Here is a 13,151-nt window from a genome sequence, read left to right on the forward strand (position 1 = left end):
AAGGATAGTATTACAGCGGTGGAAAAGACGATGGAGGAAGACTTGCCATCTGAGGTAGTTTGGGCTGAGGTTAGAAATAGGAAAGGTGAGGTCACCCTGTTAGGAGTTTTCTACAGGCCTCCTAACAGTCCGAGAGATGCAGAGGAAAGTATTGCAAGGATGATTCAGGAGAAGAGTGAAAGTAGTAGGGTGGTTGTTATGGGGGACTTTAACTTCCCAGATATTGACTGGGAAAGCTATAGCTCGAGTTCGTTAGATGGGTCGGTGTTTGTCCAATGTGTGCAGGAGGGTTTCCTGACACAATACGTAGACAGGCCAACAAGAGGTGAGGCCACACTGGATTTGGTTCTAGGTAATGAACCAGGCCAGGTGTTAGACTTGGAGGTAGGTGAGCACTTCGGGGACAGTGACCACAACTCGGTAACTTTTACTCTAGTAATGGAAAGGGATAAGTGTGCACTGCAGGGCAGAAGTTATAGCTGGGGGCAGGGAAATTATGATGCGGTGAGGCATGACTTAGGATGTGTGGATTGGAAAAATAGGCTTCAAGGGAAGGACACAAATGATATGTGGATCTTGTTCAAGGAGCAGCTATTGGGTGTCCTTGATAAGTATGTACCAGTCAGGCAGGGAGTAAAGGGTCTTGTGAGGGAGCCGTGGTTTAATAAGGAATTGGAATCCCTTGTCAAAGGGAAGAGGGTGGCCCATGTAAAGATGAGGAGTGAAGGTTCAGTTGGGGCGATTGAGAGTTATAAGGTAGCCAGGAAGGATCTAAAGAGAGAGCTAAGAGCAGCGAGAAGGGGACATGAAAAGTCCTTGGTTGGTAGGATTAGGGAAAACCCTAAGGCTTTCTATATGTATGTCAGGAATAAAAGGATGACTAGGGTAGGTATCGGTCCAGTCAAGGATAGTAGTGGGAAGTTGTGTGTGGAGGCGGAGGAGATTGGAGAGACACTAAATCAATACTTTTCATCAGTATTCACTCAGGAACAGGACATTGTTGCTGATGTGAATATTGAGTCACAAGTGATTAGAATGTATGGCCTTGAGGTACGTAGGGAAGAGGTCTGGGGAATACTGGAAAGGGTGAAAATAGATAAGTCCCCTGGGCCTGATGGCATTTATCCTAGGATCCTCTGGGAAGCTAGGGAGGAGATAGCAGAGCCATTGGCCTTGATTTTTATGTCGTTGTTGTCTACAGGAATAGTGCCAGAAGACTGGAGGATAGCAAATGTGGTCCCCTTGTTCAAGAAGGGGAGTAGGGACAGCCCTAGTAACTATAGGCCAGTGAGTCTCACTTCTGTTGTGGGCAAAGTCTTAGAGACAATTGTAAGGGATAGGATTTATGAACATCTGGATAGGAATAATGTGATCAAGGATAGTCAGCATGGTTTTGTGAAGGGCAGGTCGTGCCTCACAAACCTTATTGAGTTCTTTGAGAAGGTGACCAAGGAAGTGGACGAGGGTAAAGCAGTAGATGTGGTGTTTATGGATTTTAGCAAGGCGTTCAATAAGGTACCCCATGGTAGGCTACTGCAAAAATTACGGAGGTATGGCATTGAGGGTGCATTAGAGGTGTGGATTAGGAATTGGCTGGCTAGAAGGAGACAGAGGGTAGTAGTTGATGGTAAAGGTTCATCTTGGAGTGCAGTTACTAGCGGTGTTCCACAAGGTTCTGTTTTGGGACCATTGCTGTTTGTCATTTTTATAAATGACCTGGAGGAGGGGCTTGAATGCTGGGTGAGCAAGTTTGCGGATGATACGAAAGTCGGTGGAGTGGTGGACAGCGAAGAAGGATGTGGCAGGTTACAGCGGGATATAGATAAGTTGCAGAGCTGGGCAGAATGATGGCAAATGGAGTTCAATGTAGCGAAGTGTGAAGTCATTCACTTTGGTAGGAGTAACAAGAAGATGGATTACTGGGCTAATGGTAGGCTACTTGGTAGTGTGGATGAGCAGAGGGATCTTGGTGTCCATGTACACAGATCTCTGAAGGTTGCCACCCAGGTAAATAGTGCTGTGAAGAAGGCATATGGCATACTGGGCTTTATTGGTAGAGGAATTGAGTTCCGGAGTCCTAAGGTCATGTTGCAGTTGTATAATACTCTGGTGCGGCCTTATCTGGAGTATTGTGTACAGTTTTGGTCGCCATACTATAGGAAGGATGTGGAGGCACTGGAACGGGTGCAGAGGAGGTTTACCAGGATGTTGCCTGGCATGGTAGGAAGATCGTATGAGGAAAGGCTGAGGCACTTGGGGCTGTTCTCATTGGAGAAAAGAAGGTTTAGGGGAGATTTGATAGAGGTGTACAAGATGATTAGGGGTTTAGATAGGGTTGACAGTGAGAACCTTTTTCCTCGTATGGAGTCAGCTGTTACTAGGGGACACAGCTTTAAATTAAGGGGAGGTTGGTATAGGACAGATGTTAGGGTTAGATTCTTTACTCAGCGGGTTGTGAGTTCATGGAATGCCCTGCCAGTATCAGTGGTGGACTCTCCCTCTTTATGGTCATTCAAGCGGGCATTGGATAAGCATATGGAGGTTATTGGGCTAGTGTAGGTTAGGTAGGCTTCGGTTGGCGCAACATCGAGGGCCGAAGGGCCTGTGCTGCGCTGTATTTTTCTATGTCCTATGTTCTATAACTTTACACAAAGTGCATTAAGCCCTGAATTTCGCCATTACTTTCAAGGATTTGTTGAATTTGCATATTACCTATCAATTTTGATTAAATACAGCAAATTAGCTCAGGTAACTAATGATCTGAATACCTTTTTAAAGATGAAGTAACTGCTAAGGTAAAGCCAAGCAAGACTATCACCCAGAAATTGAAGAATCTAAAGTTTCATTCCTTCAAATGGAAATTATTCATAGAGATTTAAAAAACGTCATATCACAAAGTTTCCTGTCTTTTCAAAATTTTCTTATGTGGCTGTTTCATTTCTCTGTTTGTCTAAGCTCACCTTTTCTCTTTGTGTACCTCATGTACACCAGAAGGTCCTTCAATATTGGGGGAAAACAGCAAAAGGAACAATAATGGCTTTGGAATTGAAATGCAATTGTCATGGATAGAGATACAACAAAAGCAGCATATACTGGACCAAAGGTAAAAGTAGAAAATGCTAAACAAATCAATTCAGTCAGCATCTGAAAGAAAGAGATAGATTAATACTTGAATTTTAGTTGAGACATCACTCTGTTTGTCTCATGAACTTGATTAATTTTTTGAAGAAGTAACAAAGAGGATTGATGAAGACAAATCAGTAGACGTGATCTATATGGATTTCAGTTGGGCATCTGACAAGGTTCCCCATGAGAGATTGCTTAGCAAGTTTAGATCTCATGGAATACAGGGAGAACTAGCCATTTGGATACAGAACTGGCTCAAAGGTAAAAGACAGAGGGTGGTGGTTGAGGGTTGTTTTTCAGACTGGAGGCCTGTGACCAGTGCCTTTAAGGATTGGTTCTAGGTCCACTACTTTTCATTATTTATATAAATGGTTTGGATATGAACACAGGAGGTATAGTTACAATGTTTGCAAATTACACCAAAATTGGATGCATAGTAGACAGCAAAGAAGGTTACTTCAGAGTACAATGGGATCTTGATCAGTTGGGGCAATGGGCTGAGGAGAGGCAGATGGAGTTTAATTGAAATTTAATTTAATTTAGATTAGATTAGATTACATTACAGCATGGAAACAGGCCCATCGGCCCAACAAGTCCACACCGACCCGCCGAAGCGCAACCCGACCATACCCCTACATTTACCCCTTACCTAACACTATGGGCTATTTAGCATGGCCAATTCACCTGACCTGCACATCTTTGAACAGTGGGAGGAAACCGGAGCACCCAGAGGAAACCCACACAGACACAGGGAGAAAATGCAAACTCCACACAGTCAATTGCCTGAGGCGGGAATTGAACCCAGGTCTCCGGTGCTGTGAGGCAACAGTGCTAACCACTGTGCCACCGTGCCACCCACAAAGGACAAAAGGGTAATTAGGGAGAGAATAGGGCCCTCAAAGATCAGCAAGGCAGCCTTTGTGTGGAGCTGCATGAGATGGGGGAGATAACAAACGAGTATTGTGCATCAGTATTTACTGTGGAAAAGGACATGGAAAAAATAGAATGTAAGGAAATAGATGGTGACATCTTGAAAATTGTCCATATTACAGAGGAGGAAGTGTTGGATGTCTTGAAACACATAAAAGTGGATAAATCCCCAGGACCTGATCAGGTGTAACTTACAACTCTGTGGGAAGCTAGGGAAGTGATTGTTGGGCCTCTCACTGAGATATGTATCATGGATAGTCACAGGTGAGGTGCCAGAAGACTGGAGGTTGGCTAACGTGGTGCCAATATTTAAGAAGGGTGGTAAGGTAGTAAGCCCCCACAACTTCCTCTGGCAGCTCATTCCATACTCGTACCACCTTCTGTGTGAAAAAGATGCCCCTTAAGTGTCTTTTATATCTTTCCCCTCTCACCCTAAACAGGACTGATTAGGGATAGTCAACATGACTTTGTGGGTAGGAAATCATGTCTCACAAATTTGGTTGAGTTTTTTGAAGAAGTAACAAAGAGGACTGATGAGGGCAGAGCAGTAGATGTGATCTATATGGACTTCAGTAAGGTGTTCGACAAGGTTTCCCATGGGAGACTGAGTAGCAAGGTTAGATCTCACGGAATACAGGGAGAACTAGCCATTTGGATACAGAACTGGCTTAAAGGTAGAAGACAGAGGGTGGTGGTGGAGGGTTGTTTTTTCAGACTGGAGGCCTGTGTCCAGTGGAGTGCCACAAGGCTCGGTGCTGGGTTCACTACTTTTCATTATTTATATAAATGATTTGGATGTGAGCATAAGAGGCATAGTTAGTAAGTTTGCAGATGACATCAAAATTGGAGGTTTAGTGAACAGCGAAGAAGGTTACCTCAGATTACAACAGGATCTTGACCAGATGGGCCAATGGGCTGAGAAGTGGCAGATGGAGTTTAATTCAGATAAATGTGAGGTGCTGCATTTTGGGAAAGCAAATCTTAGTAGGACTTATACACTTAATGGTAAGGTCCTCGAGAATGTAGCTGAATAAAGAGACCTAGGAGTGCAGGTTCATAGCTCCTTGAAACTGGGGTCGCAGGTAGATAGGATAGTGAAGAAGTTGTTTGCTATGCTTTCTTTTATTGGTCAGAGTATTGAGCACAAGGGTTGGGAGATCGTGTTGCAGCTGTACAGGACATTGGTTAGGCCATTGTTGGAATATTGCATGCAATTTTGGTCTCCTTTTTATCGGAAGGATGTTGTGAAACTTGAAAAGGTTTACAAGGATGTTGCCAAGGTTAGAGGATTTGAGCTATAGGAAGATGCTGAACAGGCTGGGGCTGTCTTCCCTGGAGCATCGGAGACTGAGGGATGACGTTATAGAGGTTTATAAAATCATGAGGGACATGGATAGGATAAATAGATAAAGTCTTTTCCCTGAGGTCAGGAAGTCCAGAAATAGACGGCATAGGTTTAGGGTGAGAGGGGAAAGATATAAAAGAGACCTAAGGGGCAACATTTTCATGCAGAGGGTGGTGTATATATGGAATGAAATGCCAGAGGAAATTGTTGAGGCTAGTACAATTGCAACATTAAAAAGGCATCTGGATGGGTATATGAATAGGGAGGATTTGGAGGGATATGGGCCGGGTGCTGGCAGGTGGGACTAGATTGGGTAGGGATATCTGGTCGGCATGGACAAGTTGGACCAAAGGGTCTGTTTCCATGCTGTACATCTCTATGCCTCTATGACTATAAATAAATGTGAGGTGCTCCATTTTGGGAAAACAAATCTTAGCAGGACTTATACACTTAATGGTAAGGTCCTAGGGAGTGTTGCTGAACAAAGAAACCTTGGAATGCAGGTTCATAGCACCTTGAAAGTGGAGTCGCAGGTATATAGGATAGTAAAAAAGGTGTTTGGTATGCTTTCCTTTATTGGTCAGAGTATTGAGTACAGGAGTTGGGAGGTCATGTTACGGTTGTACAGGACATTGGTTAGGCCACTATTGGAATATTGCATACAATTCTGGTCTCCTTCAGATCAGAAAGATGTTGTGAAACTTGAAAGGGCTCAGAAAAGATTTACAAGCATGTTACCAGTGTTGGAGGATTTGAGCTATAGGGAGAGGTTGAATAGGCTAGGGCTGTTTTCCCTTGGAGCGTCAGAGGCTGAGGGGTGACCTTATAGAGGTTTATAAAATCATGAGGGATATGGATATGATAAACAGACTAAGTCTTTTCCCTAGGATGAGGGAGACCAGACCGAGAGGGCATGGGTTTAGAGTGAGAGGGGAAAGATATAAAAGAGACCTAAGGGGCAACGTGTATGGAATGAGCTGCCAGGGGAAGTGGTGGAGGTTGGTACAATTGTAACATTTTAAAGGCATCAGGATGGGTATATGAATAAGAAGGGTTTAGGGGGATATGAGCCAAGTGCTAGCAAATGGGACTAGATTAGTTTGGGATATCTGGTCAGCATGGATGAGTTGGACCGAAGTGTCTGTTTCTGTGCTGTTCCTCTCTATGACTCTATGACTCTTGATGCCTGAACATTTCTGGCATGCTCTGTTTTTATTTCTAAATGGTACTTACTACTTTCAAATGAATGCATGTGCTTACACTGATCCTGATATTTGCATGAAAATTACTAATAGGATATCAAACTGCAATATGTCACTTGTAGAGATTTAGGTATGTGCTACATGATTTCAGAAATGAAGTTTCAGAGCTTCCCTACAGCCGTAAGATCAATTTGGAAGAGAATAGAAAAACAATATTATTTAAATGGAAGAAAACTGCAGAAAACTGCAACACAAAGGGACTTGAGGGAACAAATGCATGAAACACAGAAAGCTAGCATGCAAGTGCAGTGGCTAATTAGGAAGGCAAATGGAATGTTGGCCCTTTATTTCAAGGAGTTGGGGTATAAGTATAGGGTAGTCTTACTGCAACTGGACAACTGCTGATGAGAACATATCTGGAATAGTATGAACAGTTTTGGTATCTTTACTTAAGAAAAGTATTATTTCATTAGAGGCAGTTCAATGAAGGCTCATTAGGGTGGTCCCTGGTAGGGAGGATTGTCTTAGGAGCAGAGATTATACAGGTTGGGAGTCAATGGAATTTAGAAGAATGAGATTCTATTGAAACATATAGGATTCTTAAGGAGCGAGACAGGGTAAATGCTGAGAAGATGTTTCCCTTCGTGAGAGAGGCTAGGACCAGAGGGCATAGTCTCAGAATTAAGGGCTGTCAAATTAAGACTGAGATGAACAGACATTTCTTCTCTCAGAAGGTTGAGTCTATGGAACTCGTTGCCACAGAGAATTGCAGAGACAGAATCCTTCTGCATATTTAAAGCAGAGGTTGATAGATTCTTGATAAGGAGGGGAATGAAGGTTTATGGGAAAAGGGCAGGAATGACGACATGAGGAACGCCAGGTCAGTCACGGATTCTTGTGAATAATGGAGCAGGCTCGAAGTACCAAATGGTCTACTCCTATTCCTATTTCTATGGTTGTACAACCATTTGACAGATAATATGATAGCCAGAAAGTGCCAGAAAATATGAGATGAAAGTTGGAATCACTGTTCAATGTTTTTTATTTTAAATGTGTAAAAGTTTTAAACATTTACTTACTGAAAAATAAATTGGAGAAGAGGAGACGATATCTGTCAAATGTAAAAATAATAAGGTATTAGCTGTCACAATGTAAGGATGCTAATGCAATATCTCGTATGATTTTTTAAAAATCTTGATGTAACAGTGCCACAGAGAGAAAAAAGTTATGGAATGATTGACAATTTTACAGGATGGCTGTATGACAGATGGTATAAATTAGATTTCTGATTGGACCATATCCTCTGGCTGCTAGCTGAATGTCATCAGAAACAGCATAGAACATTTAGATTTGGTGGTTTAGTGATTTGGTCTTATAGTAAGTAACAAAGATCCAAAAGCTTTCAGACTGTAGCGAAATCTACAGTTATTCTTAATTTTCATTTAAAATCAAGACAAATGGGGCTAAATTTGACAAGGCCCACAAACAGGTGCAGTCTTTGTGACCCATCATTAGCCTGCAGCCGTTCAATGTAATGCAGGCAACATGCCAACTTCATGCTATTTGCTCATTATCGTGATTCTAGCATGTAACAGATGCTTAACCACATTGTTGAGAGGCTGCATGCCTCAGCAGAGGGCCCAAAATTGTGAGAGGCTAGCACCAGTTAAAGCCTCCACTTGAGCAGGAAATGTTTACAACTGGAGCAGGTGATAGAAAAAGGTTATAGCACAAGTTGAGAGAAAGGAGTCCAAGATTCTACTGTAGAGGAGTTGGATGAGCACCACATTGACTTTTGTTACAGAAGAAGGCTGATAACACTGAAGACTGAAATACTTGGTGCGTTGGCTGACCCCTCAGAATTCCTGTAAGCATTATCAAGGAGCATGGAGGAGTTTAGCAGCAACTTGGGATTTTGTACGGAGTCTGGTGTCCATCCTTCCCATCAAGGCAGCTATGGCCAATTCCAGTTGTATTTTTCTGCACCTAAACATGATGTCACCTAAACATATAATTCTTTCATTGCATTCACTCTCATTGAATGTTAGCGGTCTTCCCCTCCCACCCACCCACCCACGCCCCCCCCACCCCCGCCCCCGCTCCCACCCACCCCCATACTGGTTTGATTTAATTTGATTTGATTTGATTTGAACCTAAGTACAGTGAAAAGGTTTTGTTTTGCAAGCTGTATAGGCAGATCATAATGTACAAGGACAATAGATCATATGGTGTTTCGACAGAGCAAGGCATACAAGATTACAGCTGCTCAGGAGGTGCAGAAAGCAGGATAACTTTTACAGATTTAGAATTGAGGTTTAAGAGTGTGGAATGTTTGTAAGAAATGTGAGCATAAGACCTGCTGAAGAGAACTCGCAAAGAGTCTCCTGGTGTCGGCAGCATCTTGATACTTGTTTTGTATAATTATGCTGTAACCACTACAATAATACTGCTTCAGCACCAGGAAGGCAAAGACACATGGATGGGCAACACGAGGGAGTGTACAGGAATTATTCATTTATATTTGTGTGAAATATGGCATACTTTGATTTATATATTTGTTTTTAAATGATAGCTTTGTATGAGGTTTGTTTTTTCAACGTGGTCACTCAAGTGGATTGGGCTACTAAGGCAGGCTTTGACTGCTCATTGATCTCATGTAAATCAAACGTTATCAGGTGGGTCTTGTGACTACCTACAAAGGAAAGATCCCTGCATCTAGTTCAAGCCAGCTGCCAGACAGTGCAACCTTTCAAGTATACAGGAGTGCTGCAATGTAAACTGTTTGCCAAATGTTGATAGGTGGAACTGCATCATGGTAATTTATGGACTGATATGTGGCATTCATTCATTAATAGGAAAATCAGAGAATAGCAACCAGTCCACAATTACGGGACTTGTTTCTTGTATCAATTTATTTGATCATTTTCTCAAAGGATTTCATTGCATTAGTCAACCAGGATTGACTTTTAGCTGTCCTTACGTAATCCAAGTCTTTCAAAGGTACAATTACATTTTATTGTTTTTAAGATCAGCATGGTGGTTCAGTGGTTAGCACTATTACCTCACAACACTAGGGAACTGGGTTTGATTTTAGCCTTGGATGACTGTTTGTTTGTGTGGAGTTTGCTCATTCTCCCCATGTCTGCTGGGTTTCCTCTGGGTGCTCCAGTTTCCTCCCATGGTTAAAAGATGTGCAGTTCAGGTGGATTAGCTATGCTAAATTGTCCATGGATGTGCAGGTCGGGTGGGGATTAGGCAGTGGTAAATTCAGGGTTTTGGGTATGGAATGTCTTTCGGAGGGTTGGTGCAGACTTGATGGGCCAAATGTCCTCTATCTACATTGTAGGGATTCTATGATTCCATAACTTCCAGGACCTCAGCACTTTAAATGTGCTGAAGCATACACAAACCCCTTAAAAATTGACAGGCAGATGATCTATCTTGACCACTAACACAGAAATGGCTGAGGGGACCAACAAATTCTGACAATGTCCTTGCTGTAATGCTTAAGATACATGCTCCATAGCTAACAGCATCTCTAACGAAGCTTTGCAGTAGAGCTACAGTACACTTAAGGATGCTCAGTTTGGATTCCACCCAAGACAATTCAGTTCCTTACCTCACTTACATCCTTGGTCTAAACATGAACAAAAGAGCTAAGCAGAAGAATTGAAGTGAGAGTAATTGGCCTTCGCATCATGAAACATTTGTCTTTGTGTGGCATCAAGGAATTCTAACAAAACTAAAATCCATGAGTCAAGGAGTGGCAGATGGAGTTTAATTTAGATAAATGTAAGGTGTTGCATTTTAGTAAGGCAAATCAGGGCAAGGCTTATGTACTTAATGGTAGGGTCTTGGGGAGCGTTGCCGAGCAAAGAAACCTCAGGGTGCAGATGCATAGTTCCTTGAAGATGGAGTCATGGATAGATAGGGTAATGAAGAAGGTGATTAGTATACCTTTATCTTATTGGTCAGTGCATTGGGTAAAGGAATTAGAATGTCATGTTGCAGTTGAGTAGGTTAGGTCACTTTTGGAATACTGCAATCAATTCTGGCCTCCCTACTGTAGGAAAGATGTTGTTAAACTTGAAAGGGTGCAAAAAAGATTTCCAAGGAGTGCCAGGGTTGGAGGGTTTGAGCTATAGGGAAAGCCTGAGTAGGCAGGGGCTTGGGTTATTTTACCTGGAGCATCGGAAGTTGAGGGGTGACTTTAAAATTATGAAGGGCATGGATAGAGTGAATAGCCAATTTCTTTTTCCCAGGGTAGGCGAGTCCAAAATTTGAGGGCATAGGTTTAAGGTGAAGGGACCTAAGGGGCAACTTTTTCATGCAAAGAATGGTGCATATGTGGAATGATCTGCCAGAGGAGGTGGTAAAGGCTGGTACAATTAAACCTTCCTGAGGAAGGGCTCATGCCCGAAACGTCGATTCTCCTGCTCCTTGGATACTGCCTGACCTGCTGCACTTTTCCAGCAACACATTTTCAGCTCCGATCTCCAGCATCTGCAGTCCTCACTTTCTCCACAATCAAACATTTAAAAGGCATCTGGATGGCTACTTGAATAGGAAAGATTTAATGGGACATGAGCCAAATCATGGCAAATGGGACTAGAATAATTTAAGATATCTGGTCGGTATGGTCAAGCTGGACTGAAGGGTCTGTTTCCATGCTCTACAATTCCATGACACTATGACTCTATAGTTGAAGTCATGATTAACTCAAAAAATATAATTGTTGTTGTTGGAAGCCAATCATCATAGTCCCAGGTATTCATCAATGACTTTGGCTACTATCCGATCAGGAGCAGGGTCGTTTGCTGATAACAGTTCCATTCTATTCACAGTTCCAGAAATACTAAAATAATCCATGTCAACATATAATAGGACCTGGATGGCATTAAATGGAAAATAATGTTCATACCGCACAAGTGCCAGGGCAATTTGGGGTGGCACGGTGGCTCAGTGGTTAGCACTGCTATGTCACAGCATGAGGGGCACAGGTTCGATTCCAGCCTTGGGTCATTGTCTGTGTGGAGTTTACACATTCTCCCTGTATCTGCATGGATTTCCTCTGGGTGCTATGGTTTCCTCCCACAATCCAAAGATGTGCAGGTTAGGTGATTTGGCCATGCTAAATTGCCCACTGTGTTCAGGGATGTGTAGGTAGGGTGCATGAGTCAGGGGTAAATGAAGGGGAATGGGTGTGGGTGGATTATTTTTCAGAGGGTCAGTGTGGACTTGTTGGGCTAAATGGCCTGTTCCCACACTGTAGGGATTCTACAAAATCATCTTTTGTACAAAGGGAGTGACCAAAAGCTGCTCTTTGATATTTAATGGCATTACCATTGCTGAATCTCACATGATCAATTCCCTGGGGGGGTGTTACTATTGACCAGAAACTTAACTAAACTAGCCACATAATTACTGTGGTTCATGAGCAGTGGTTTGGAAGTCTGTGTTGCTGAGTGTGCACACATGACTCTGCAAAGCCTTTGGACTAACTACAAGGCACAATTTAGTCATGCAATGAAATATTCCCTAGCTGCTTTGTGAATTACTTCCAACAACACTCGAAGAAGCTGAATGCCATTCGTGACAAACCAGTAACAGCTCGTTTACCTTAAAAATCTCTGTCAGCTCCATCTGCATACCCTGTCTACAGTGTGCCATTTACACAATGCATTCAGCAACTCAACGTAAGTAACTTCAACAATACCATCCAAACACGTGACTTCCACCATTTACAAGAAGAAGTGCAAGAGGCAATTGTGTACAGAAGTAGATGCGATTTCCCCACTAAGTTATACACTTTCTTGATTTGGAAATGTATTATCTTTTCCTCATTACTGGTGAAGGAAGACCCCACAAATCACTCCCTAATGGTACTGTGGAAACTCCAGCAATTAAAAAAGATGGTTCATTGCTACCTTTTTGAAGGTAGTTAGGGATGGGCAATAAATCCTAGCTTTGTCAGGATGCTAACATCCTATAAATCATTTCATTTTTTAAAGGTCCAGTCAGTCCCATGCGAATGCTCTGCCATTTGTTTCTTTTCAAGTATTTATTCAATTCCCTGGTGAAAGTTATTATTGAACATGCTTCCAGCACTTTTTCAGACGGTCATAGATGCAAAGTGTGGAAACAGACCTTTTGGTCCAACTTGTCCGTGCTGACCAGATATCCTAGCCTAATCTAATCCCATTTGCCAGCACTTGGCTATATCCTTCTACACCCTTCCTATTCATATACCCATCCAGATGCCTTTTAAATGTTACAATTGTACTAGCCTCCACCACTTCCTCTGACCGCTCATTCCATACACGCACCACCCTTTGTATGAAAACGTTGCCCTTAGGTCCCGATTATATCTTTCCCCTCTGACCCTAAACCTATGCCCTCTAGTTCTGAACTCCCTCACCCCAAGGAAAAGATTTTGTCAGTTTATCATATCCATGCCCCTCATGATTTTATAAACCTCTATAAGGTCACCCTTTAGCCTCTGAGCTCCAGGGAAAGCAGCCCCAGCCTGTTCAGCCTCTGCATTTGGC

This window comes from Chiloscyllium punctatum, chromosome 3, assembly GCF_047496795.1.
Source record: "Chiloscyllium punctatum isolate Juve2018m chromosome 3, sChiPun1.3, whole genome shotgun sequence".
NCBI lineage: Eukaryota > Metazoa > Chordata > Chondrichthyes > Orectolobiformes > Hemiscylliidae > Chiloscyllium > Chiloscyllium punctatum.